This window comes from Aptenodytes forsteri, unplaced genomic scaffold (assembly GCF_000699145.1).
Source record: "Aptenodytes forsteri isolate BGI_AS27 unplaced genomic scaffold, ASM69914v1 Scaffold241, whole genome shotgun sequence".
Lineage (NCBI taxonomy): Eukaryota > Metazoa > Chordata > Aves > Sphenisciformes > Spheniscidae > Aptenodytes > Aptenodytes forsteri.
In genome coordinates this window covers 3135675-3161568 of record NW_008795252.1, presented here as the reverse complement: position 1 = coordinate 3161568, position 25894 = coordinate 3135675, and the positions used below count along the sequence as shown (strand labels likewise).

The following is a 25894-nucleotide window of genomic DNA, read 5'->3' as shown; positions in this document are numbered from 1 at the left end:
TTTCCCACTCTACCTCCACAAAGCAGACACGCTTTGACATCTGATTTATTTGCACCTTCATCACTTCTTACCCAGCCAGGTACATCCCTCTCTCCACCTCTCCTGACTAAGGTACACTCCTTCCCTCCCCCCAGCTCCGGACTCTGTGCACCCACATTTGACCCATCCCCTCTCCAAATGTCCCAGCCAATACCTCCACCACTTCCTCAGCACCATCTCTCATCTCCAAAAGCCCAAGCTCTCTTCCTCATGAGGAAAGCTGAGGAGGATAATAACAACAACCCAAAACTATTTCGGTTCTTCCTCCCCTCTTTCCTTCTCAGGAGCATAGGGGAGATTGCACAGCAGTCGTGAGTTCCCTGATGCAACAACCTTTCTCCATCTACAGTGTGCTTTTCTGTTGTTCGATGAAGATCAGATGGATGGACGTCTTAGGAGGATGTCTAGGGTTTATTAGCGTATAGTGTCTCCTCTCAAAGGACTGAGCTCCAGCCACTTCACGGCATTCAGATGACTTGCAAGCCAAATCCCTTTTTCAAAAATGAGGAAGGTACTTGGGAAACGGAAGTCAGGTCAACAGTACGACCTTTAGTTAGCAAAGCCATATCAGTGCAAGAAAATGAGTAATCAGCTAGAAGGTCCACGTGAAGTCAACTATTCAGTGCTGTTCACAGTCTTCCCCAAAATTATTTATCTTTCAGCCTCTGAAAACTACCAGACAATAACTTCATCAATCTCTCTAAAAATGTTTCCTATTTCCACAAAAAGAGTATAAAATCAGAGTTTCTCAGAGTGTTCTTGCCTCTCAGAAGATTCAAAAATTGCTTTGCTTATAGATGAAGGTACCAATTATTTGAACTATTTTCTACAAACCATTTTTGGGAGCATGCACATTTTGATGCTTCTTTTTTTAAAATGAAAATTGTTCATGAGTGTTGTTCATCCTGTGCCAAAATATAACACTCCACCCAGCTCCACTCCAGGGCCTGCCTTCAGAGCCAAATGTGAAAATGTCTGTGTGACCTCCCCAGGTGTGCAAAGAAATTTTTTTTTTTATTCTTTGATTGCATCTTTTTTTCCTGTTACACATTTTTAATAATTTGGTTTCAGACCAAAAAAGTTTCATTTTTCTGAAAAGAGGAAAACTGTCCCTAAGAAAACTGTTTCAAATCAAAAGTAATGTTCCATTCAACCTCAAAAAAAAAAAAAAAAAGTTCTTTGGTTTTATTTCCAATATAAAAATTTCGGTTTTCAAAGTATGATGGAAAATGTTTTGATACCTCAGGTTTTGTCTCCAAATTATTTCCAGGTACGTTTTTCACCTAATTCAACCAGAAGTCAGCAATAAATTTTAAAGAAGCAGAAAAATATATATATATATTTTTAGCAAATAGAAGTAGATGTCCGAAACTATTTGACCAGTTCCATTCCCCTGACACCCACACACACATGCAAATTACTGACATATGGGCTACTCTTACACTGTGAAAGGGTACACCACAAAAATTATCATTTTGTTGCTTCTACCTCAAAACAAGACCCTCAGCATCTTTTCAACCTTTACACAACTGAAATAATACTGAAAGAATCTGAAGTGAACTCTCAGGAGTTTTCCACCACCAGATGCAGAAGAGGGACCTATGAAAGAATATTACAAAGATCTTTGGCCTTGCTTTTTTTTTTTTTTTTTTAAAATACCTCTCAGAAACTACTGAAGATAAGTCTTGCTCAGGACCTCAGATTTTCCACAGCCTCACATACTGAAATAATACTGAAAGAATCTGAAGTGAACTCTCAGGAGTTTTCCACCACCAGATGCAGAAGGGGGACCTATGAAAGAATATTACAAAGATCTTTGGCCTTGCTTTTTTTTTTTTTTAAAAAAATACCTCTCAGAAACTACTGAAGATAAGTCTTGCTCAGGACCTCAGATTTTCCACAGCCTCACATACAAGGGTCTTCTCAGGGTGTCTATCTCTTTTGACTCTGTGACTGAACCTTTAGATCATGGGATGTCTGATGAACCCTGTGGTCTTCCTGAAGACATGCTAAGAAAGGCTAAGAGAAGACAGATAAGCAAAGTAACTTATCTACAACATTTACCAGCATTGCCACATTACTTGAGTCAGAATCATAGCAAAGTATGTGCCCTGCAAATACCATCTCCCCACAAAAACACTCATTTCAAAAGCAGTACCAGTCTCTCTCTCCTTTTCATCTCTGCACTTCACATAATGCCTTTGATCTTCAGTTGACTGTGGTTTATTGCTAAAATTTGTTGAGTTTTTCATTGTCTTGCTAAAAAGTGCTTCCTTCAAGGACAGCCACATTTAATCCCTCCCGGTACAAAACACATGTATGCAAATCCCACTCCCCTTTATGTCTCATCCCATGAGAGAGTTTAAAATTTTGTCTTCTTTCAGCTTTCATCAAGGTGGAAAATCAGAGGAATGCACAGTAATTGTAAATATATGAAAAAATATTTTAATAGCAATTAATGGGAATATGCTCTTTGAAAGCAAACAATAAATTGGCTAGGTAGAAATACACACACCACCACATATCTGTATAATTCCAGTATGGAAAGCAAAATAACCTCCTGCTCTGGCTCAGATTTAATACTGTCCTCACCCTATTCCCAGCACTGATTTCAGAGACAGCTCAGCACCCAGGGGGCCTTAAAAACAGGTAGGCTAGACTGGTAACAAGCAAGTGAAAATGCAAACTGCTACTCAGGTCTTTAACGAACAGAAATATCTTTCTTTCAAGACTTGCCAGTCACCTTTCCATTACACTGAATGAGCTCCCAGACTGAGATGTTTATGCTGAGCCACTGCACCAGCTTCAACCTAGTTGAGCCAAGAAACTTCAAGCCAGAGCATATTCCCTAATATAGCATGGCTGTGTATTACACAGGGCTCTACGCTGGCCACGTCTGGCGACAACATTATGCAAGCACATGCCATCTTGCTTCCCTCCCAGTACAATGAAACAATTGCAGATTTCCTCTTGGTGACCTTCAGGCCCGAAGAGCCTGAAAGTCATGCCTGTTTCCTTAACATGCTCGCTACTCCGGTGTTGTGAATGGCCAGGGCAGGCTTCACGCAGACAACTGCTAGGCAGATTGCAAGCTGTGACGACTGCCCATGCAAGACAGCATGGATCAGAGCTCTTGCCAGCCCCCCTCTCAGCAGTCTGGCCTATTCTTCATTAAAGAATGAGGGCAGAACATAGCTTTATTCACCTGAAGTGGAGCAAGGGGATTAGGCCTTTGGTTTCCTTGTAACAAGAGAGATTTTCTGCTAAATTTCCTTTCTTATCTAGCTAAAGATATCTGCATGCACTGTGCACCAGGTACCTCCCCCTTCCTTCCTTAGCCCAAACCTCATACTGGTGACTGAAGTGGGGCACCAGCACAGACCCATCCCGCACTGTTGTAGGGCTCCAGTTCTGTGGGAGCTGGTAGAAATTTTAGGACCCACAGGAAGCACAGAAAAGGTCTAGAGTAGTAAAAAGGACAATACTGGGTTTCTTCATGAAAGAAACCATGACCAGTTCCTAGCCTCTCTCTCCCTCCTTTCCTCCCTCCCTCATCCCCAGCTGCAGGAGGCAGGAAGAGTGCAAAGAGAAACAGCTTCAGGATTTCCAGGAGAACTCAAGTAACAGTGCAGAACAAGGAGGCCAATGAGATATCATGGCCCAGTGCCTAGCATTTGGGGTAAACCCAGCAACTGGGGATTCTCCTGGTTAGTTCTACCTCTGATTTACTTTGTGGCCTTAGGGACTGAGCCTTAGTCAATTTTGTGCCTCTTAGTCCTTATGTTATCTCCACCAATTGCAAATTCTTCTCACTGTGCAATTGCAGAAGGCTAAAGCACAACCAGGCCCCAGGTTTGGTCCCAGCCACTAGATGTAACTGCAAAACTGCAAGATCAGTACTAAAAAAGCCATATCCTACAAAAAGACATGTCTGCTGCAGAGAAGGGCTGAACAAAGGTGATAAAGGGAAATTCTTTCTGAACCTTTCCTACAGAGGCGTAGTAAAGGGAAGGCTTCCAAGTGCAACTACACAAAGGTTTTCTACATGCATGCAGCTGACCTCTGATGTCCTCACTGCAGGATCAGGTGGTAACACAAGACTGAAGTTATTCTGTAATTGCCCCCCCCCCTTTTTTTTTATAATACTCCCACAAAAAGGATCAAATGTCTCATTAAAGCTTGACATAAACTGAGACTGCAAGCAACTTTGAGAGTTGTACCCCATTAATCCAAATATCCCATTTTCCCATCTGTCTCCACTTCAGTTGTCCCAAAGCCCTGGTGTGGATGGATGTGTGGACCTAACAAATGTCAGTAAAGGACTGGTCAGTGAGAAGCACAAAGAATATTTTGCTCCAGCTGGCTATGTGCCATGGCATCCACTGTATCCCTAGGACTACCATTGCCCTTTCTTTCTACCTCGTCCACCTCAGAAGTGGAAACAGAACCTCTTCATTGTCCCTTTTGCAGCTGAGAGCAACTCAGCAAGCAACACTCTTTGTCTATATGTGACTTGTTTAATCTGGCACCCATGAAATGCAGGTATGACAAGCATTCTACTGCAATATCTGGGAGAATTAGAGTTCCTTAATCTATCTTCAGTCAAAACAAATAAATCTGTTTTCTATTAAAATCTGTCAGAAAACATTTGGAAATTATTTTCCCTGCTCCCCTTTTAATTCTGCATTAGAAGCATTCGGTGCCACTCAGATCTTTCAGAAACAGGTGCAACTTCATTGAAGTCAAAAGGTGGAGTTCAATGGATTGATTTGTTCTTTGTCACACTCATGCATGCTCTTTCTTTAATCTGAGATGTCGGATATCGCTGGCAATCATATATTACCAATAGTAAAGCTTACGTTTAAAGAGGCTCTTCTTTCCTCCATAAGTTCATTTTTAATGTTCCTTTCACGTAAAACTGCATCTGCAATTGTTACTGTAAACTTGGCCAAGTATTCACGTTGACTGCAGATAATGAACTCTTGTACATATATATAAAGGCACACATACATACTCATATCAAGCAGCTTTATTCCTTCCCAAACAGAATAGCTCATTTGGGACTCAAGGCAAAATAAACTTATTCGGTCATGTGAACACACAGCTTTGTTCCAATCTAGCCTGTGCTTTGTTTCATCTGACCATACTTCTTAGGACTTCCAAGGAAAATTCATCAATGGCAAACCAACCAAGTGCAGTTCATACTTAGCATCAGAAAAATCAAACTGGAGAGGTTTCTCAAAATCCCAATTTCTGTTCTCAGAACATTTCGCTTCCATCTACATGTGTATATCCAAACCACTGACTCTGTGAGAAGGTAGGCAGAGAATTACCTAGAGTTTTGTCAAGGAAGTAAAAAAAAAAAAAAATCCATCTGTTAAAATCTCCGCTTATGGCATAAGCTACATTTTCCATCTCATCTTTCACAGGAGTAAAAAAGCTTATGTACATTGGCGGGGCATTTTTAAACCTGATTAACATATTAGTTAACATCTGTGGCATCCTGAGCAAAACTATGTAGTGATTACGTAGAATAGAGATTCCCAGTTGGCGCTCTGCAGACTACTGATGGCCTGCAGGACCACACCATAGTCCAGACCCTTGATTCAAATAGGTGCTGAACAGGTTTCACCCACCCTGGTTACAGCATAGGTAACCACAGTGAATGCCACACATGTCCTTGCAGGTGCCAGGCCCTGTGTCAGCTCCTGCTGCTGCAGGGTGAACCACATGAAAGCGCTGACAGGGAGTTTTTTATAGGACATTGTCCCTGCCACAGAGTTCACTCCTTGGGTCTGCAACTAAAAGATCCATGGCTTTAAATACCTGCTCACTTCCATCTCTCGTATCCACGATCTAACTCAGCACGGGGGAAGGAGCATTACAGAGCTGCACCATCCCAGAGGTGTTAGCAAACATCTAGCATGCTGCTGCTAACAGTGCAATACACTTCTAAGCATGCAGCAGTAGGACCTATCATCTCAGAGCCAGTCAGTTGCAATGGAAAGTCCCCATTTGTCTTTATTCCCTTGGGCAGGCTGAGTGCGGGTATGCCATTTCCACTCCTCCCACTTCCTTCCTCATCTTTCTCCTACTGCACATTGATATAAGGGCCAGGCAGAGCTTTCGCTTGACATTTGGATTTGCATATACTGGTCCCACCCCTGATCTCAATGACATTTGTCTATCATTTCCCATTAGCAGACAAAGGAAGAAACAAGACATAGCTGGAAGCTGCTGGCACAACCACTGGTTCTCATGTTAGAAGGACTGACCCTTGACTCTCCCCTTCAAGTGTCCTCTGAAGTATTTCAAATATGTTGTCCCCAAAGATCAGAAGATACTGAAATATTATTCATATACAGACTAGAGTTGAAATCCTGGTCCTGTTGGAATCCCTGGCAGACTTCCCAGAGACTTCAATCAGGACTGGATTCCACCCTCGCAGGCCAAATTCATCTAATATACACTACAAAAGATCAGTGAGCTTACCCTGCATGTCAGAAACTAGTGTGATCTCAGATTCTGCCAATATAGGCTACTTCATCCTCTCATACCTTTGTGCACACACACGTAAAGGCAGAATTTCTTTTACTCTTGCAATGCTTACTTGGGGGAAACAAATTATTTTTACTCATATCATTATTACTGAGGAAATACTTAGCCTTTGCTGCAGATACAAAGGGCAGCTGAAAATTGCATTGCCCTTTACTACTGTTTAATCATAAGTGAAGCTATCCCAGGTAATGACAATGAGGCCCCATCTCGAAGGACAAAACACACTGAAATCGGAGGGATTTTATAGTCCACAAAACAGTTTGTAAAAACACTTAGTCCCAAAATGAACTCTGACTTGCATTCACTTTTTCTCTGCATTCAAACACTGGGAAGCAGGCTCATGGGATATCATCCACTAGTTATCCTTGTCTTTTATCTGCTTCTACCAGCTTCATCGTGTTAATCTAAATGCACACATCATGCATTTAGTCCTCCTGCACGCTTTGTCACAAATCTGTGGCCTGACTGTTGAAACTTGTGGCAATGCTCCAGCTGTTGGCCAGCTTCATCTCCAACTGAAACTGCAAGAGCAGAAAACCAGTGCCCATTGTCAACACCTTCCAGTCAGGAGCTATTTGTTTCTTAATAATAGGAAAAAACAGACAAACATCACTAAGAAACAGGTTAGGTCCAGCTCAGATGACCAAGCCATATTAAAGAGGAGAATGCATTTCCTCTTGCCCTATGAATGGCAATGCCAATTCTCCCATTGATCTCTATTAGAAAAAAAATCAGAGCATGGGAAAGGATATCACAGGCAGAAGAAGCTGCCACAACTATGGAAAAGCCAGTCTTCAGTTTCTGGCCTGCACAAATAAAACTGCCACATCGTATCCTTTCAATTTGTGCCTTTAAAGGCATAGGGAAAGGAAAAATTACTAATTCTTGTCAATGCTCTCTCATCTGACATCACTTCCTCTGGAGAGGGAGCCTCACGCTAACTCAGCTGGCAGATGTCACAGATGCACTGCGTGCCCTGATCCTGTCAGCTGCCTCCCCTCTGAGGGAAATGGTGTAGTTGCAAGTGTGCCCAGTGGAGTGTGCATCAGGACAGACATGTAGTGACAGAAGTGTTGGCTGGGACAGCAACCATCTGAGAGAGGGGCAGAGCCTGACCCCGAACTGGAGCTAGGTGCAGTGGAGGAGCTGGGGACAGAAATGCCCACAGGAGCTGATGACCACGCACTGAGTGCTAATCACCATGATGCTGTTAGCCCCTTCTCGATGTGCAAAGCCACAACGAGCCCACATGGCGAGGTACCACCACAGTGGTGTGAAGCAGGACAAGTCACAGGAGCAGAAAGCATGCTGGGGGCTCTTGCCTAGTGGAGTTAGCCACCCAATGGTGCAGGCAGGAGTGACACAAGACAGCGTTCTGGTGTCCGTCACGACAAGCAGAGGCTCGCACTGGGAGCAGCAGTCACAGCTCTGGCAATAGGCAGAGGGTCTTGGCTAGGAGCAGGGCAGGCATCAGCCAGGGAAGATGTTGCTCTGTCCAAGTGCAGGAGCATTTCTTCTGCACCAGAACTGGCAAGGAAGCCAGCAGTAGCAGTGCAGCTCTCCATACTTGCCTCTCCACTAGAGAGAAGGGTTTCCCCCTCCAGGCAAGGAGCTGATCAGAGATGGGAAGTATCTGCCTCTGCTTCCCTGACTTCTACTACTCTGCTCCTGTCCCTCTCATTTGGTGCTCCCCTCTTGTCCTACCCTTGCACCACCCCTGTTGACCTTCATGCTTACATGCAATATTTCAACAATACATTGTCTGAACTTATTTGTGTTCAAGTAGGTTTTATGAACGTTTCAGCACTATATTCACACTCTTTCTCTGCATCTCTCATGTCTTGAATTAAAAAGCTAAGGTAATGCCGTTAAAAATAATAAAATGTTCAAGCAAGCCTAAGGTAAGGTTCCAACAGCAACATTTGCTCAGCCAGACTTCAAACTCCACATGTTTTCTGGAACGCATTTCCAAATACAAAATCATGATATATTAAGCTACATAGTCAGTCATAAAAAAGTAATAGAAAATAATATGAAGATACAATGCAGCCAGCTTACTGTGGCTTCGTTTTTGTATTTTCAACACTTTTTCTTTTCCTGTTAAAACATGCAGCCCTAGGATCCAGCTTTGCCTAGTGCTGAGCATCATAAACTCTAATGAGAGTTGAGGGGTCTCTGTTGCTTGCTCTGTTGAACCAGCAATAAGCAACAATACCAAGTTTTAGTCTTCAACCCTGCATTTTTAAAGAAAAAAGAAATACTACCAAAAAAAAAACCCAACAAAACTGAAGTTCTTTGGTTTGCTAATCTTACTAGTTGTGCCCTAAGAGAGACTAAGTATTTTGAATACAACCAGTTCCTCAGAAAAAATGAATGATAAATTTTCAAGGTCTTGCCTGTTGCTCTTGAACTTTAATTAACTCATCTTCCCTCCCAATACATGTACGCTTCCTTTGCACAGACACAATGCATGTCACCGTGATAGATACATTGCAGCTGAAAGTCCAGTTATTCAATGGCAGAGCATCATGGAAATCTGTGGAATTCCACCAGGAATGGATCCAGCTGCAGAAATTTCTACTGGGCTTTTCCAGCTCACATTTTTAAAGTCATCTTTACAAATGAAACCCAGATTGTCTCCTGCCAAGTAGCTATATCAATTTATCTCTAATGAGCAGCAATTCTATGTTATTTTGGTTGAAAATTGAAGCATGAGGTCAGTGCCAGCTTTAAAGAGGTAAAGCAGGGCAGCAAAAATGCAAAGCCTTTCGACAGGACAGCTCAAACAGGGTACCGCAAAATAGATGCCCCTCAAACCATTTGCCATATTTGAAGTTTACATCATAGACCCCACTTTATGCTGAGTTTAGCTGAAAGCAAGGAAACACTAACACAACAATGTCACCAAACCAGAAGACCCAACAGCAGTGAGGCTTTGTTACAACAAAAAAACGGTAGGCAAGATGACACACTTGCATGCTGTGCGTGAGCCAGCATAAAACCTGACACAGCAAGATTACAATATTGCCAGCTCCCCTCATGAGACTCACACAGAGAAGCTGTTTAATAATCTTGACAATAATCTGACTGCTATCTAGACAGTCAGGCACAAACACTTATTACCAGCAAATACCGCAACAGCAATGCATTGGTACATCAGTAATGTATGCGACTGTGCAGTGCTTCACCCTGCAGGGGAACAGGATCACCAAAACTTTCAATAAAGCCTGGCTCAGAGTCAGTTAAACAAGACAGGTGAGGCCTGACAGTATCCTGTGCACTTAATACTGAGAGTACAGACATACGTACTTACTTTGTATTGATGTGACAAAGGAAAGTTACACTTGAGCACTGTATCAAGCCAATAAATTTTACAGTTTAATTTTTTTAGGAACGGTGCCTCAGACAGTGTCTGTGTGGTCCAGAAAAGAAAATGTTTAATTTTCCTTCAAAAAATAAATGGAAAAAAAAAATCTCTGTACCGCGCATTATCTGTTACCTTTCCCTAAGTCCTCTTCCATAAGGATCCAAATCCCCTGTGGGGTCTCCTCCAGCCTCCCTTGTTGCCAGGTTAGGTCCACTCAGCTCAGAATGAGACACAGAGTGCACATGGCTGGTCACAGTTTAAGTTCTGGGCACCAAATGCACATGAAGCACATTTTTCACAGACGATCCACAGAGCGGGGTTGTTTGTGTGCAAAGTGTTGGCCAAAACCAGAAATACAAAGGTGGAAGGGAAGGGAGGACAACTTCCAATCTGTTTGTGAATGCTCTACAAATAGGAAAGCAGCCTATGTTTACTAAGCAAATTGTTTTTCATAACTCAGTCACCTCATTTTTAGTTATGGGCTAGCTGGAAAAAAAATTGTTGACCTCAGCCTTCAAATCTTATGCCTTCTTCAAAATGACGAAAGCAGAAATAATTGCACTTATGACTGGTGTGTGTGCACTGAGGCCTCCAGGTGGTGGATGCTTCACAACTCACCAGGTCTGATGGCTCTACAGGAGTGGAGTACAACTAGAGAGAAAATTTCTGCAAGGATACCCTATTAAATATGTGGAAAAAAGCATTAGGAAGGCAAGGGAACAGAGGCAAGAATGGCAAAAGAGGTCTGAAAAAAGAAATAGACTCTGGAAAAGATGTACAGGGAAGGATCAAACTAAAATCCCAGATTATAATGCCTGCAAACTTGGATGATTTTTACAACCCATACCCCAGATGAAAATCCTGAAAATAGCTTGCACCCTTAAGGTGAACAAAGAAAATAAAAGCCAGATCTGAAATTCATAAATAAACATGAGTAAACTAGCCAGATTTTTCAGTGCTTACCTGGACCAAATCAAACCTTTACAACTTGTAAATACTGACAAGTGTCACTTCAGATATTATTAATGGATTCCCTAAATATAAAAGACAGGTTGGTCTGCAGTTGAATCTTTTCTCTTTTGCTTTTCCAGTGCTGAAAGTAATTGAAAACAGAAAACATGCTTCTTGATGTAGCCTAACTTTTTAGGAACAGAAAGTATAAATGTTAGTTATATAGCTGACACTGCACTTCAAGTTTGCACTCGGTTGCACCCACATACCTTCACACAAAGCCAGGTAAAAAACAAAAGCATGAACACTTACAGTCATATAAAATACATGTGAAATATACCCTAGAGCACTATTAACTGATACCACTTGCAAGACATGCTAAATAAACATCCACATAAAGATGACACCAGTTCTTCTCCTGGCCAAGGAGCGTTGGAGAAGACACAAACTCGTAATGTAATTCTTTCAAACAAAATGGTGTCACAAATGACATTAGAGAAACTCTGCCCAAAGCAAAGTGTTGTATAGGGAATACATATGATTGCAAAGTCTGAAGGATGTGCACATACTTCAGAGAGGGCACATATTGGGAACAGATCTGAATTTTTACTATCTTTGCTACTGCTTTAAGTCCATATTATTTTGGTATTTACATTAAAGGAGATAGAAATATCTTTGGAGATGACTAAGCAGTTTCTTGATTTCTATTAAGTACCAAAAAGCAGTCCTGCCAGTTTATTAATATTTAAGTTTCTACAACTTAATATGAACTTGGTTCCAAGAACTACATAGGTCTCCTTAAAGTATGTGTAGCAAGAACTCAACACTGTGCCAGCTGGCAGATTAAACAAGCCATTAAAGTAGGCTCCTACTGAATTTAAAGGATTGTTTTTCATCTTTTCCCTCTCTACTCCTCTACATCCAGATGTATTATTTAGGGAATATTTTCCAGTCCCAGTAAGAAAAGTAAAAGAAATGCCCTTGGCACTTAATGAGTTTTTCCTCCGATGTGGTCTCCTGCTGCACTTGGAATTTATTCCATTACTGTATGGCTTGCAATGGTCCCAAAATACCTCTGACTATATGAAAAGACGGGGAAAGCGTGTTTGGGGTAGGTATGGTTCTTCATTCAAAAGCAGGGACAGCCTGGGGTGATTGATCTTAGTGGATGATTTCATTCAGACCATCATTATCCCAGCATGCCACCCCACAACCCATGCCCTGCAGCCCCTTGTGCAGGAGACCAGCACTGTTACCTGCACGTTATCACTGGGAAAAGCGGAGCACGCTAAGATTAAGGACGAGGCCAACATCAGCCTGGAGCAGGTTGGCAGAGAAGCTCGTTTCTCTGCAGCCCCTGCAGGACTTCAGTGATAAGGAAAAAAAACTGCGGTAAAACCCTGTGCCTTCACAGAACAGAGGCCTTCAGCATATCATTTCTCCTTCAGAGGTTCAAATACTTATTTGAACTTTGTTAAAACTATCTGAACTTCATGACCTAGCAGTATTCAAAGGAAGAATGAGTCTATAATAAACTCTGGTATTAAACCAGCCCTGGTGTCATCTATAACAGTATAACAGATATATAACAGTATTTCAGATTAAAATGCCCCCTATAACAGTGTTCCAGATAAAACCTCCAAAAAAAAAAATCAGTTGTATCTGCTCCCTGTGGCCATTTCAGACTGACTGGAACTACTGGCAGCTGAAGGAGGAGTACTGGATTTGAAATACCTGGAAAATAATTTTATAAAAATTGAAATAGAAAAATACCACCACCTAGGCCTCCCTCAGTTCCTGGGTAGTAAAACGAGTTCAGTCCCATAAACTTGCTACTGAACTAGAAAACAAAAAGGCCTTAAAACCAAGTACAGGCACACAGCCAGAGGCTGAGATAGCCAGGCTCCGGAGCTTGACCATGACTCGGAGCATCTCCTTTCCCAGGAGCAAGAAGCCCCTCCAGGCTCCCGCTCAGGCCCTGTCTGGTCCCACAGGGCAAGTGGGCCCCCTTACTCCCAGGCAGACCCAGCAACCATCTTGGCCCATGCAACAACTTCAGAATTTGGCTCAGAGTTTGATTGGCCAAAATTGTTCTGGGGGGTCACAAACATTCCCTGCCTGCTTCTTAAGGGGCAGTTTAATTCTTAATTGTATAAAGCTAAAGTGTAAAAACTGTATTTTGCATGTATTCTTTGTTTCTAATACTCGGTATCTGTAAGGGGACTCCCTTGCTTGGCTAGCAGTCGGGATTCATTAGACCTTTTATGATGATTCTTTCTGGTGTGCAGATATATGATGAATCTCAGATGTTTAAATAGCATATAACAGTGCTCCATTGACCTTGCTGAGTACAGTTGGAGGGAAAGAAAGGTAATTTTCCTCAAAGAAATTTTAAAAATGTGTCTCCACTATAGCACAGATGCAGAGGATAAAGAAACTCCAGAGGGATTAAAATATTTTAGATTAATTTGGAAGAAGGCCACATTGTGTAAAGCCTGGTTAGTTTGGGCCTTTCCAATTCCACGCCATATAAACAAACCCATTTAAACTGCATTTGTTAGAAGGAATGTTTAAAAAAAAAAATCCCCCAAAGTAGTTGTAACTCAAATGACCTCCAGTTCTGTATTCTCTTCTTACTGCCTAAAGAACAAACATATGTACAATATATGCTAGCCAGAGCTTGTGCAGTTGCTGCATGATTCATACTGCTTGAAAATTAAGTCATTTAAGTAAAGGGATTCTGGCTCCCTCAAGCAAGGTTTTAAAACTGAAGCAAGGTTAGATCTGGTTGGATTTGGAGCTGGCTTCCATACCGTGATCAAGACCATAGCTTATAGATCTTTGCTTTGGGTTGAGCGGAAGGAAGTAGAAGAAGAAAGGAAATTAAAAGGTAGAGATGGAAAGGAAAAGAGGGAAAAAGAAAAGAATCCGTATCATCAACACAACTATATAAGGACTAACCTAATGTTCAGTGTGCCACTGTCTGGCAGAAGCAAGTCCTTAACATTTACTCACTTTTAAGGTCAAATTTTGCCCCTTTTACTCACACAGAATAGAGTTTTTGCCTGCAGAGTCTTCCAAAGAGACAAGTCACAGAGTGTGGTACTAAATAACCATAAAAAGTAAACGGTTGCTGACCCTTAGGAGTTAATGAAGTTGAATCACAAAGGAATATGAGGGTAGCAGTGAGCCAGCCAGAGGGTTAACAGCATGAAACACACAGTGAGTCATTTTGCACGATTAGCATCTACAAAGCAGCAGGCACTTAACGTAAAGGGACTTTCCTTATCATAAACCATAAATCCTGGAGCAACTCAACATGAGGAGTACCCTCCTATCTGCCACATGGATGAAGAGAGTTCTCCAGTGGTCCCAGGCCTCCTTGAGTTCTTGAAACGGTACCCAACTATTTAACCGTAACTCAGTCACTGCGCAAATTCCTCTCCCTTCAGAGGATGTGAGGCAGCTGGCCCAGCTGAGGACAATATATTGTCTGCTCTCTCCCAAATACCCAAAGGAGCCAACATCATTTCACCACTGAATGTAACCATCTTGGAGAGGAATATGCAACTTGTTCGAAGTTCAGAACAATACAACTCAACAGTTTAGAATACAAAATGTGGAAAAATGTAATTTTCATTACAAGTAATGTTCTTTCAGAGAATAAAAGGTAATTTAAATACTGGGATTTGAGGGCTAGCATCCCTTCTCTTACTGAAGTTCTTATGAGACGTTCTGAATATGATATTGCGAGAGGCTATGATGGTTCTGACATTATGGCCGTAAGATTCAACTGTGATGATGGCTTCTGCAGCTATCATACATTTGATAGCATGTCATTTGCTTGCTACAATGTTACAGGTTTAAGTTTTCCATGTGATCTGTTTCCTCTTGATGGTTACTGCACATTAGCGATAAACACGTTCTCCAGCATCTCCTGCACATTTTTACTTTGATTGCATCTATAACCAGCCCAGTGCTCCCATATTCAGCCTGGTTGCATGAACGGAAGGGATACATTAAGTTCTCTTTGGAGATACTCCAGGTTTTCAGGGATATAACCATAACCAGAAAGCTGGCCAAGGGGATTTTTACATCATCAAAAAAAATCAATTCAGAATGTAGAACTTCTTGTGGTTGAGTTTTGTTCTTTGAATGTCATGTATGAACCTTTGTTTGTTGACATACCACTCTACACATTCATGAAAACAAGATGTTCTCTAATCACTTAAACTATCGTGGTAAAACATTTTAAATACATACTTCACATAATTTCAGAAACAGATGCTAGATAGTAAAAAATGCATGTTTGCAGAAGAAATGGCCAAGACCTATTTATTAGTGCTTGGAATTTTCTATTTTGTGTTTCACATTATCACCAGCAATACATGAAAAACTCAACAGCTATTATGTCCTAAACTTTCCTTTTGAAATGTATTTATTTTTTAAATTTACTCCAAGAAGTTTATGAGTAGAAGTTAGTATTTTTCAACACTCTTAACTCTGCCCTTTCACTCACATGCCTGCTACAATTCTGTGTCCACAGATTTTTTCTTTTCTGCATCTTCAGTAGGATTTGGGTTTGTCTGCTCTACCATCTCACATAGTGGCTTATATAGAGGCTTCTCTACTCCACGTAGAAAGACATGTAGGGCTCACGTGATAATTTCTGCCACGGCCAAAATATCAAGTCGTTCTAACTTCCACCTGTCTGAAATAGAAGTTGTGCCCTGCAGAGAAGTTTCCCACTTTCACCTTAGCAGTGGCATCCTTCCTTTGTGGAATAACACTTAAAATTTGGAAGGAGCAATGCCCTTCACACTGCTCATAGTCCTAAAGCTACTGCATGGCCCCTTAAAAAAAAATGCAGTTCTGAAAGGTACCTCTTTTGAGATGCTTTCTTTTTCAGTTTAGCATCAACACTGATAACCATTAATCTAAGAAAGTTTATAAGATATTCAGCCTAAAGTTTGCTGCTGTTAGTAGTTCTAGCCTAAATGTTGTTCCTCGTAGTACTCCTAGTTAAACACTAGTATACTAATAACATAACTCCATTCTTAATATTGCCCCTTTCCTGATTGATTCAAATGGAGTATGTCTGTTATCTGTAGTAATAAATTTTGAAATCTTACTGGCTCTTAGTCACGTGGCAGAAGTAAGATTAATTTGATTGCTTAATAAATCACATTGTTTTAGTTTAGTTACATGCTACAGCCAACTTTATGTTGCCTGAGGTGGTCAGGGGATATGTTAAGGTCATACAGATATACAGCGGGGACGCAGATGTACAGTGATGTAAAGTCACCCAAATGGCTTTGCTCAGAGCCATTTCAGTTTACGAGTAGGCTTTATGAGCTCTGGTAACAAGGCAACCCCCCAACTGCTTCCACACAAAGCTCCTCAGGTGCGTCAACTCTGCATTTCCATCCTCTAAGCTCCTGGCACCCTCCTCACTCAGGCACTGGATGCAGTAGGGAAGCCGTGCACAGCCACATAGCACCAGAAACGAGTCAAGACCCAAGATGTGACTGCAGAGAGCTGGCTCTGGTGTCCCTGCATCTGTGTCAGGACTAATCTGCTGCCTCAATAAAATATACTCGGTTAACACTGATTGTCAGTTTGTTAAAGACTACGTAGACTTAGTTTGTATGGAATAAAAACCCCTGAAAATTCTGGTAAGAAAAAAAATAACTGAGGGGAATCAATTAATGAAAATAATTAATGAAACTAAATTTTACTTTGAGATTTGTGATTTCTTTGTTGCAGACTTTTCTCTGGTTTTGCTGTTCAGTATTTTCTTTGTACTTGTAGGAAAATAGTGCTTAGATTATCCTCAGTTTTAACACAAGGCAAAAACATGACAGAGATTTGTCTTTCAGTGATAAAACTAGTGAAAATAGAACACTTATGATAACCCTGTCTTTTAAAAACATCAAGTAAAAAGCCCCCCGAGCTCCACGAACATGTTGCAGACTGCACATGTCACATAACTAAGGACTACAATTTTTTGCCAGAGGCTCCCACATTTAACAAAGGGAAACACTGCTTTCAACAAAAGATGCTATTCTAGTTATGTGCCCTTTTACCCTGTCAGAGAAACAGCTGGTATCATAAAGTCACAGCTAATTTGTATCATGTCTGCACTAACAGTCAGATTCAGTTTGTATCAAACTTTCGAAGTTGGACTTAATACCAGTTGATGGATGACAGCTTTTCTTGCCTCCCCCCTTCTCAAAACATATTTAAACATTGCCTCCCACATTAAAAAAACCCCAATATTCAAAATACAAATGGAATCTTTAACATGTTTCACATAACCAGAATATATGAAAATGTTTAAAACTAGTAAATTTAAAAAAAAAATCCTAAAGAATGAGAAAATTACACCAGCAATTCTGAAGTTCTGTGACAAATAAATAGTGCTTTAAAATAGACATGTGGGTACCAAGTGTAATGGAAAAGAATTTTCTCTTAAAAAGAAAAGAAAAAAACTCACAACTTACTTGCCTCAGGTAATCTCTTGCAGTTTGGGATATCTGTTCTTCTAAAAAAATTTCAGTCTGCCTGCAGAGACTTTAAAGGTTTTTTCAAGGTCAGCACTCAACAATTTAGGGAAGGCCAATTTAACTTTTTTTTTTTTAAGGGACCTGTTTCTCATTTATGCTATTAAATGTCATCTACTCTCATTTTAAGATCCCCGAAGCAGAATGCCTGAACTGTGTAAAGGGACTTTAGTGAAAGTGAGAGTCAGGCCAAAGATTTAACAGCTCCAAACCCACAGCACTCTTGTGAGAAAGAGCTGCAAAGATCAGGCTCTTCTTGGAAAACAGGCATGGGGGAACATCCAGAGATTGGGAGTTCAAGCTCAGTTCAGATAAACATCTAACAGCGCTGGTGCACTTCTGAGGCTACCCTCCACAGCACCTGAGTCTACAACATTAGCTGGAGACAAGATACTCTTTTGAGATTTCAGCTACTTCCCACTTCCAGATGATCTAGAAGTATTTGACCAAGGCTCTTTCATCCCACAATCTGAAAGCGTCATCAAAATGTAGGCAAGGAAAATCTCACAACATCCTGAGAAGGGAACTTTTTTTAATCTTTTTTTTTTTTTAATGCTGCACAGTATAATGATTATCAAGGTTCTGAACAATTGCCCCATTTATCAGAAAGAGATTGGTCTGCTCTGTAAACTTACGTACACCAAGTGAACAACGTCCCTGGGAAGTTCAAAGCAGCAGTATCAGTAATGCAGTTTTAAAGTGACAGGAGAGCTTATTGTGACAGAGCTGTGAAAGGGCAGTTGTCAATGAAGACTGAAGAATCCCAGCTCCCAGCCTATCTTTCCCTCAGTGCACGCATTTCCTGCCTTAGAAGGTTAATACTGAGCAGAAGACAGTAAGATACAGCTTCTGCTGTGCCTAAGCTGTGCTTGGCACTGCTCTCTGATGGACTCCTTGCCAGTGAACAGAGCCAAAGCACAGCATGCTCCTGCCACATCCTCTCCAGCGAGCTATATCTGCTCTCTACCTACTGGGAAGATGCAGATAATCAACTCCACTCCCTTTACTCCGAGCACAGCAGTGACTCTGCCCCTACATATGATCCTTGTGCTTGTTCAGATTTTTTTTTTTTTTTTCAATGTTCTTAAACCTCTGTCTGGCAAGACATGGTTTATTAGAAGCAGATTTCTCTTCAACTACTCAGTGTGTCAGTTTTACAATTCCTAGGTGGTGTAATTCCTGGAAAATAAAAAATATTCTTCATCCAAAATCTTGGATGAGTCACAGCAGGTTTACTTGTTTTGGTTCACCCTTAAATGAAGCATAACTTTCTATATCTAAATGATGCTCTGGTTTTCTTTGTTTCAGCTGCCTGTTAGCTCCAAATTTCTTACAAGCAATAAGACTTTTCTAGCAAATGATGCCCACCAATTGGGCTCAGCAGCCAAAGGCAGCCATCACATTTTCGTGGGACTGTGAATTGCATCAGGAAGAACGACACTACTACTTCCCAAGCTTGATTCTCTGGTATTAAACTAAACTCCAGAGCTGTCTTTAACACCTCTTCAGGAACGCAACGCAACACCAAAGCCACCAGGTTCTCATATCTTGCAAAAGAGATTTTACCAAAAAGTGCCCTGGCTGCACGTAGAGGTCACCTGAAGTCCCAGAAGCTACAGGGAAATTCGGGCAAGATTGAGTGTTGCGCCTCCTCTTCGAAGCAGCAGAGAGGACAGATGAGAGAAGGAAGACCCTACGCTCATCTCAGTTTAATTCGTCACAATAAAGCCATAGAAAAATGTCTTCAGAGACTCTACAGAAATGCTTTTAGTCTTGAATATTTAAGAGAAAAGCTGACCAAAACATTTCTTACAGTGTTCCTAATGGCAAACATCTTGACTTTTAACAAAATGTACGTTTCCAAGGAAGATAAAAACCAATCATCGCTAGCCAGTGACTTTGAACCTTAACCTTATAGGGTATCACTTATTTTTGAAAGTAATTTATATAAGCGTGTCTCAGATTGTCTTCTAAAGTCAGATTTGGCTGTATTCAAGAACTAACAGAAGAGTTACAGGACTGTCATTAAAATACTAAACTATATTATTGCTTTTTATATTCAGATAAACAGATGTGCCATGTTTCCAGTACTTTACAGAGATAATGCTTGTTTTTTCCTTTCCAAATGAGTGTATTGGTCCACACCATTTGCTTTAATGATTTTCTAAAGGCAACTAATGGCCTTTTTCATGGTATTTCCATTCACGTCCCCTAAAGACCATCCTCCTATTTGGCCAGCTTTACAATGTGAAAGAGGAGGTTAAGTGTAAAAAGTATTATCAGATTTTGCCTTTCCTATTTTGCCTTTCCTTCCTCAAGACAGAATTCTTCCACCACTTTGACAAGTACTGTGCAAGCACCATGGGGACTTCAGCATGAGACAGATGACACTCGCCCTGCATCCTACACTTGGAGCAGATGAATGAGTCCCTGAAGGACAGATTTTCAAATGCAATGTATCCATCAAAGTAAGGCACCAGCACCAGCTCAGAAACACACTGAAGCACAGTCTCAGTTTTGAGGGACTGAAGTGCCTTCTTTCAACACCACAGACTGCATGCTCAGACATGTCTACAAATACAACTCCAGTTGCCGAGCTGTCAGAAAAACTCTGGAGGGCAGTCACTGCTCTCTTTGAATAGCCTATCCTAAGCACAGGGGGAGAGCACTTGCATTTCTGATCCCATTTGTTTTTGGACAGTATTGCCTCCCTCTCCTTGGGTCAAATTTTTAGGGAATTTAGGTACCTCATAAATGCACCACCCAAGGAAGCACATGGGAACTTAAATTCAGTGATCTCACTGGAAGAAGCGTTTCACAGGAAATTCTAGAACATTTAGGCTGGTTCTGAATCAGAAAGAAATCCTAATTTTGGAACATCAACATTTCCTACAGACTGGAAATCCCAGATTGTATCTGGCTTCAGTCTTAAATACTCTCCCCACAAAGGCTTGAAAGTAATGCAGAACTCCGAAACAGCAACCAGGGCAGAGAACAGCCTGCAACAATTATCAGCCCATTCAGCACTTGCACAAACATTCTCAGAAGTGTAGGCAAAGTTAAATTCTCTTCCCCAGGAACGATGACAAAAACAGCTAAAACGGGCCCAGACCCAGCATTCTGATGGGGGGGAAGGCTGATGGAGACGGAAGGCAATGCAGCCAGAGTTCAGCCTGCCGCCATGTCTCTCTCCTCCTCCACACTGCTCTTGCCAAAAAGAGGGGGAATGGAGCAGAGGTACAGAGGAGGTCCAGGCACACAGAGAACATAGTCACTCATCAGTGAGTATAAGCAGCTCGCTGTAGCCTGAATTAACTGAAGATGATGGTATCTAAGGGAGTTGCCTTGACCCCAGTGCGATATTTCTGACCCCATCAGTCTGTTGTCATAGGCACTGCTTAAACTTAGAGCCAGTCCTCAGTTTGTCTCCAGTCTGGAATTTCCATATATCGAGGGGCCGAAGTTTACACACATTATAAACACTTCTTTTAAATGGTTTGTGAGCCCTCGCTTGTTCTGGCAGTGAAAGAACAGTTTGTAAAAAATGTTTAAGTCTTACACGTTGTAAATAGTCAGTAAACACGGTTACTTGGACTCTCACAGACTCCTAAGAGCCTGCTTGCTTTAAAAAAAGAACAGAAGACAAAACAGGACAGTAACACACCAGCACATGATCTTAACACAAGTAAATACGATTTAAGACTCCCATTGCAGGCAAAAATTTTGCTGAAATCCAGCAGAGAAATAAATATAGCTACTAAAAGAACAGCCATACACCCACAAAATGATTACTGCAAAATTTAAAGATTTTTATATGAAGATAAAATTCAAGATAAAATCCTTTATATCTACTATCAGTTCTGAATAAAGTAATCTCTGGTGACAGTGATCCCAGAGGAATAGGAGTCAAGGGTCTGACTGCAGGGCTGTCTACTGATTTTCAGAGGGATTTGGATCAGGCCCCAAAGAAGAAAGCAAGCACACAGGATGAAAAAAAAAATCCAATATAAAAGCATCAATACAAAAACCGGATACAGAAAAACCTCCTGAATACCACAGGCAAGGAAATCTGAGGTAACTGCTTTGATCATACTCACAGGAAGGCAATCAGAGGAAATATTCTGAGCTTTTCAGTAACAAACCAGCTGCTGATGAATTCAAAATGATGACTCCAGAAAATAGAGGTGATCACTGCACAGAAATAGAAAATAAAGAATATTGTTTAGCAATGGCATAATTATTGCACAGTCATCATTTCTCTTTAGTAAAGTCTTCTTTAACAACACCCCTACAAAGGTTTTTAAAGTATGGAATAAAACAGAAAAATTTTGCAAGAGACCGACAAAACCCACTATCAACAGCTCTATAAATTAAGAGTTTGACGCAGACTTTGATTTCCCAAAATCTCTCAACAAAGTCACTCACTAAAACCTCTTTAAGAAGTGAAGCTGATACAGGCTAAGCTGAACATTCTCTTGTGATTGGTAAAAGACGAAGCAAAGCATCAGACCAGCGATGAGTTTTCATAACAGAGCAAGGTTTCCAGCGTACCTCCCTAAGGATCTACACTGAGACCTGTAGTATTCAACATATTCATAAAAGCACTCTGCAAAAGCAGATGAACAGTGAGAAGACAGAGTCTGTAGATGATACAAAACTCTTCATTATAATAAAATCTGAAGTCAATACAAAGAACTGGGGAAAGAGTTCATAGTAATGAATTTCTATGGGCAGACTGAATTCAGTGTTCATTAAGTAAAGGTACAGGGGAAAAAAAAAAACACAAACAACTTGTATCTGTATACACAGAGTGATCAACTCTAAATCAGTCAATAACACTCAGGAAAGACATCTTGGAGTCTGAGGAAGAGCTCCTCTGAAAATATTAGCTGACTAGCCAGCAGTTGTCAAAAGGCAAGTTAAGAATCATTTGGGAAAAATCTAGGTTCTATCTAGGTCACACATATAAATATATGGTATATCTATGTTTTCAGTTTTGCATGAAGTTCTGGTTACCCTTTCTCAAGAAGAGCCCCAGGAAGGGACACGAATAACAATCAGAGCTATGGCACAGTTCCCATCTGGAGGCTATCTAGAGTATGACTTTGCCATTTGAAAAAGAGAGATGACTGAGGCAGGATATATGAGAAAGGTCCTGAATGGTTTTTAAACAGTAAATGTTGTTTATTGTTGTACAAGAACTATGATTCGAGAAGGAATAAAAAAAATCATGGAGGATAGTTTCATCAGCTATGAGATATGACAGTCTGGATGTGACCTCTATCTTAGAAAGTCCCAAAGCAAAGATTGCCAGACTCTGGGAGAGCACATAAAAGGAAGAGCCATTCCACACTCATCTGCTTTCGCTTGCTTTACTGTAAGTGACTGTCTCAGTGTTTCGGTCAGAGGTAGTGTACTAACCTAGATGGACCCTTGCTCTGAACCAGCATGACAACAATTCTATAAGTGTCAATTCAGAGAGCAGAACAAAAGAGCTGCCACCCTTGTACAAAGACAGTACAACAATTTGTGGGTGATCTAGTAGAAACTCATAATGGATACCAGTAAATACTGTAAGAATGAGCTTCATTGAAATGGGGTATTTTTTCCCCCTGAAGACTCACCCTGCATTCCGCTACCACTTGGTAGTATACAGACCCACCAGAGTAAAAATAAAAACTGTAAGCTTTCTTCAGAGCGCCTCACATGGTCCATTCTCGTTAGACCCAAGGACCTTCATACAGAACATCCTGGTGCCAACAGAGGAAATGGATTATTTAAAAATCACTGAAGCCTATTTTCAGTAATTTAAGATCATAGTGTGGGGCCGTTACTTGTATTAATTTCTGGTTATTCACTGGAAACTCATGGACTTCTGATGACTCTTGATGTAAATGACTATTCAGCAATTTCAAAAACAATTTTACAGTCTGGTCTAGGTTTTATAGACACCTGACAGTGATTTATATTATTGAAAACTTTGGGTTGGCCAAAGCCAAGATTTTCATTCATTCCATTAGAAGTTTCAGTATTAGATTCGAAAGAGATCTCAATCCCCTTTTGATACTTAGCGTTACTATGCATGTATCACACAGCAGAAAAGAGCCACGTAAGAGGACATCCCTAATCATCAAGGTCTGAAAAGAGCAACCAAGAGCTTCAAGTCAACTTCCTCTCAATGGTTACTCCTGCTTACAGCGAGAGCAGACTGGGCTCTATCAGTCCACAGAGCTCCAACTCATGAATAGCATGAAAGCCCTCCCAGGTCACTGGATTCATTCAAACTTTTTCACTACCTTGAAAAGCTGACTTTGCCCATTTCTATTATTTAGTGTGCCCCGCTTGACTCTCAGCAGGCATAACTTTGTGACATTCAGATCATGCATTAGGAGGATCCTGGGTCTAAAAGTCTTTTTCTGCTTTGGACCGTTTGCTCTATTTCAATTTCTTCAAGATTTTTTTTTAAAAATGGAGACAACCCCCAAAAGATTTTCCTTTTCTTTCCCACAGTCAAAGCCCTCTTCTGCTATTCTCCTTCTATTTGCTCTGTCCTAAAGTAACATTTTTCTGAATTGAGCTCAACAGAGTTTGTAATATCAATAAAATGACTGAAATACGCTCTCTCACTATTTGCTATCCAAAAGAACCTCTATCACACCACAATTCCATTGTGAGCTGACTATGAAGGGCTAAGAACAATTTAGCAAACAGGAAATTTCCATACAACTTAAGCATGAAGGAAGTTCAGGTCCAGGTCGAAAACCAGACTCCATAAATCTAAACCCTCCAATCCAAGAAACATCACTAGGGTTTGGACACATTTTGGGCTGTAATCTTCAGTGGTAAAATTGGCACAATTTTTACTGATTCTTCAGTCCTTCGAATTCCCCTGACCATAAACATTGGGTTCATGTTCTGCTCTCATTCACGCAATGGCATTAACAGCATTGCAGACCTAGGCACACACCCAGCACTGCACATTCAAGCACACAGTGGAACTCAATTTCCAGCTAACATAGGTATTGGATTCTCAGCTAACGTAGGTCATTATCCATTAAATGCAATTTTAATAACAGAAATGCTTTTATCAGAAGTTCTTGAAAATGCTTTTATTGGAAGTACTTTGCAGCTTAAGAAATGAGAAAGTTGTTACTATCTTGATTAAGGAAACTAAGGAAACCAAATCACATTCACGGTCATTCAGAAGTTGACCTGTGACATTTAAATGTGGTTTTTTGATTAAAAGTATATGCGCACACACACAAAGAAAAGCGTGGTTTCACTCCTTGCTACTCTGTTAGTGAATTTGGCTCCGTTATACCATGTAGCTTTGAATGGAAATAAAGTTATGGAGCCTAGTTACCAAAAATATGTGCTGCTCCATTTTATCCAATAGCTCAACAGCTAGGGCTGTGACAGGGTTCAGATTTCATCTCTTCTTGCAGGGATTTTAGCCTACATCTTCCAAAGGACACCCTAGCACTAAGATGTTCATCCACATCCTTTCCTACCAGTGCTGGTGCTAAGAGCATAAGGGGAACTATAACACACTAGACTGAAGGTCCAACTAGCTCCGTATCCTGTCTCCGGCAGTAGCCAATATCAGATGTTTAGGGTAGAACATAAGAGCAGGAAAAGCATATAATGATGCTTCCCACAAATACTCTACAACAGCTTGTGACTTCCAGAATGCCTGAGTCAAAGGTGGAATCTGTGTATTTACTGAACTCCATGGCAGCTTTTTTCCATTATTATTTCCAGTAGCTGCCAACACTCAGCAAAATCCCATAACAAGGAGTTCCACAACTTAATTATGTGTTATGTGAAGATATAGTTCACTTTGGACAAGTAATTAAACCTTCAGAATGACACTAGGACTCAGCTATGCCACTTCCCAGCTGAAGGCTCACTCACCTAATGCACAGTGGTATGCACATAGGAAGTATTCCTCATTGCATCACATATAATGGAGCAATCCCAAATTATCCAACAGCAAGGTGGTTAAGAAGCTGTTTTGGAAATACAGTCCTAAATACATATTTAATCATTTAGGAAAGTGAAATAACATCAGTAGGAGAGAGTGGGAGCACTATAAAAAATAGTTGGAGAGTGCACTTTACAGTTCTTTTGGACAAAGGAGGTAACCCAGTCTACCTACTGGGTTCTGAGTTAGTAATCTATTAGATAAAAGAAGGATTCCTCCTCCAATCTTTAAAAATAGCAAATTATTTCACAGAATCACAGAACAGTTCAGGTTGGAAGGCACCTCTGGAGATCATCTAGTCCAATTCCCTGCTCAAAGCAGGCTGCCCAGGATCATGTCCAGTTGGGGTCTGAATATCTCCAAGGATGGAGACTCCACTGCCTCCCTGGGAAATCTGGTCCAGTGATGATCACTTACAGTAATAAAGTTTTT

General features: G+C 40.9%; 1 protein-coding gene across 5 annotated transcripts in view; it reads right to left on the bottom strand.

Annotated features, from left to right (window-relative positions):
• The window catches only part of CALD1 (caldesmon 1), a 203638-nt gene that overhangs the window by 99273 nt on the left and 78471 nt on the right, over positions 1 to 25894 (bottom strand). For all 5 annotated transcript variants that reach the window (XM_009278978.2, XM_009278980.2, XM_009278982.2 and 2 more), the window contains exon 3: positions 21576 to 21669. The gene's annotated coding sequence lies outside the window, so the exon portion shown is untranslated. The remainder of the gene's footprint in view (positions 1 to 21575; positions 21670 to 25894) is intronic.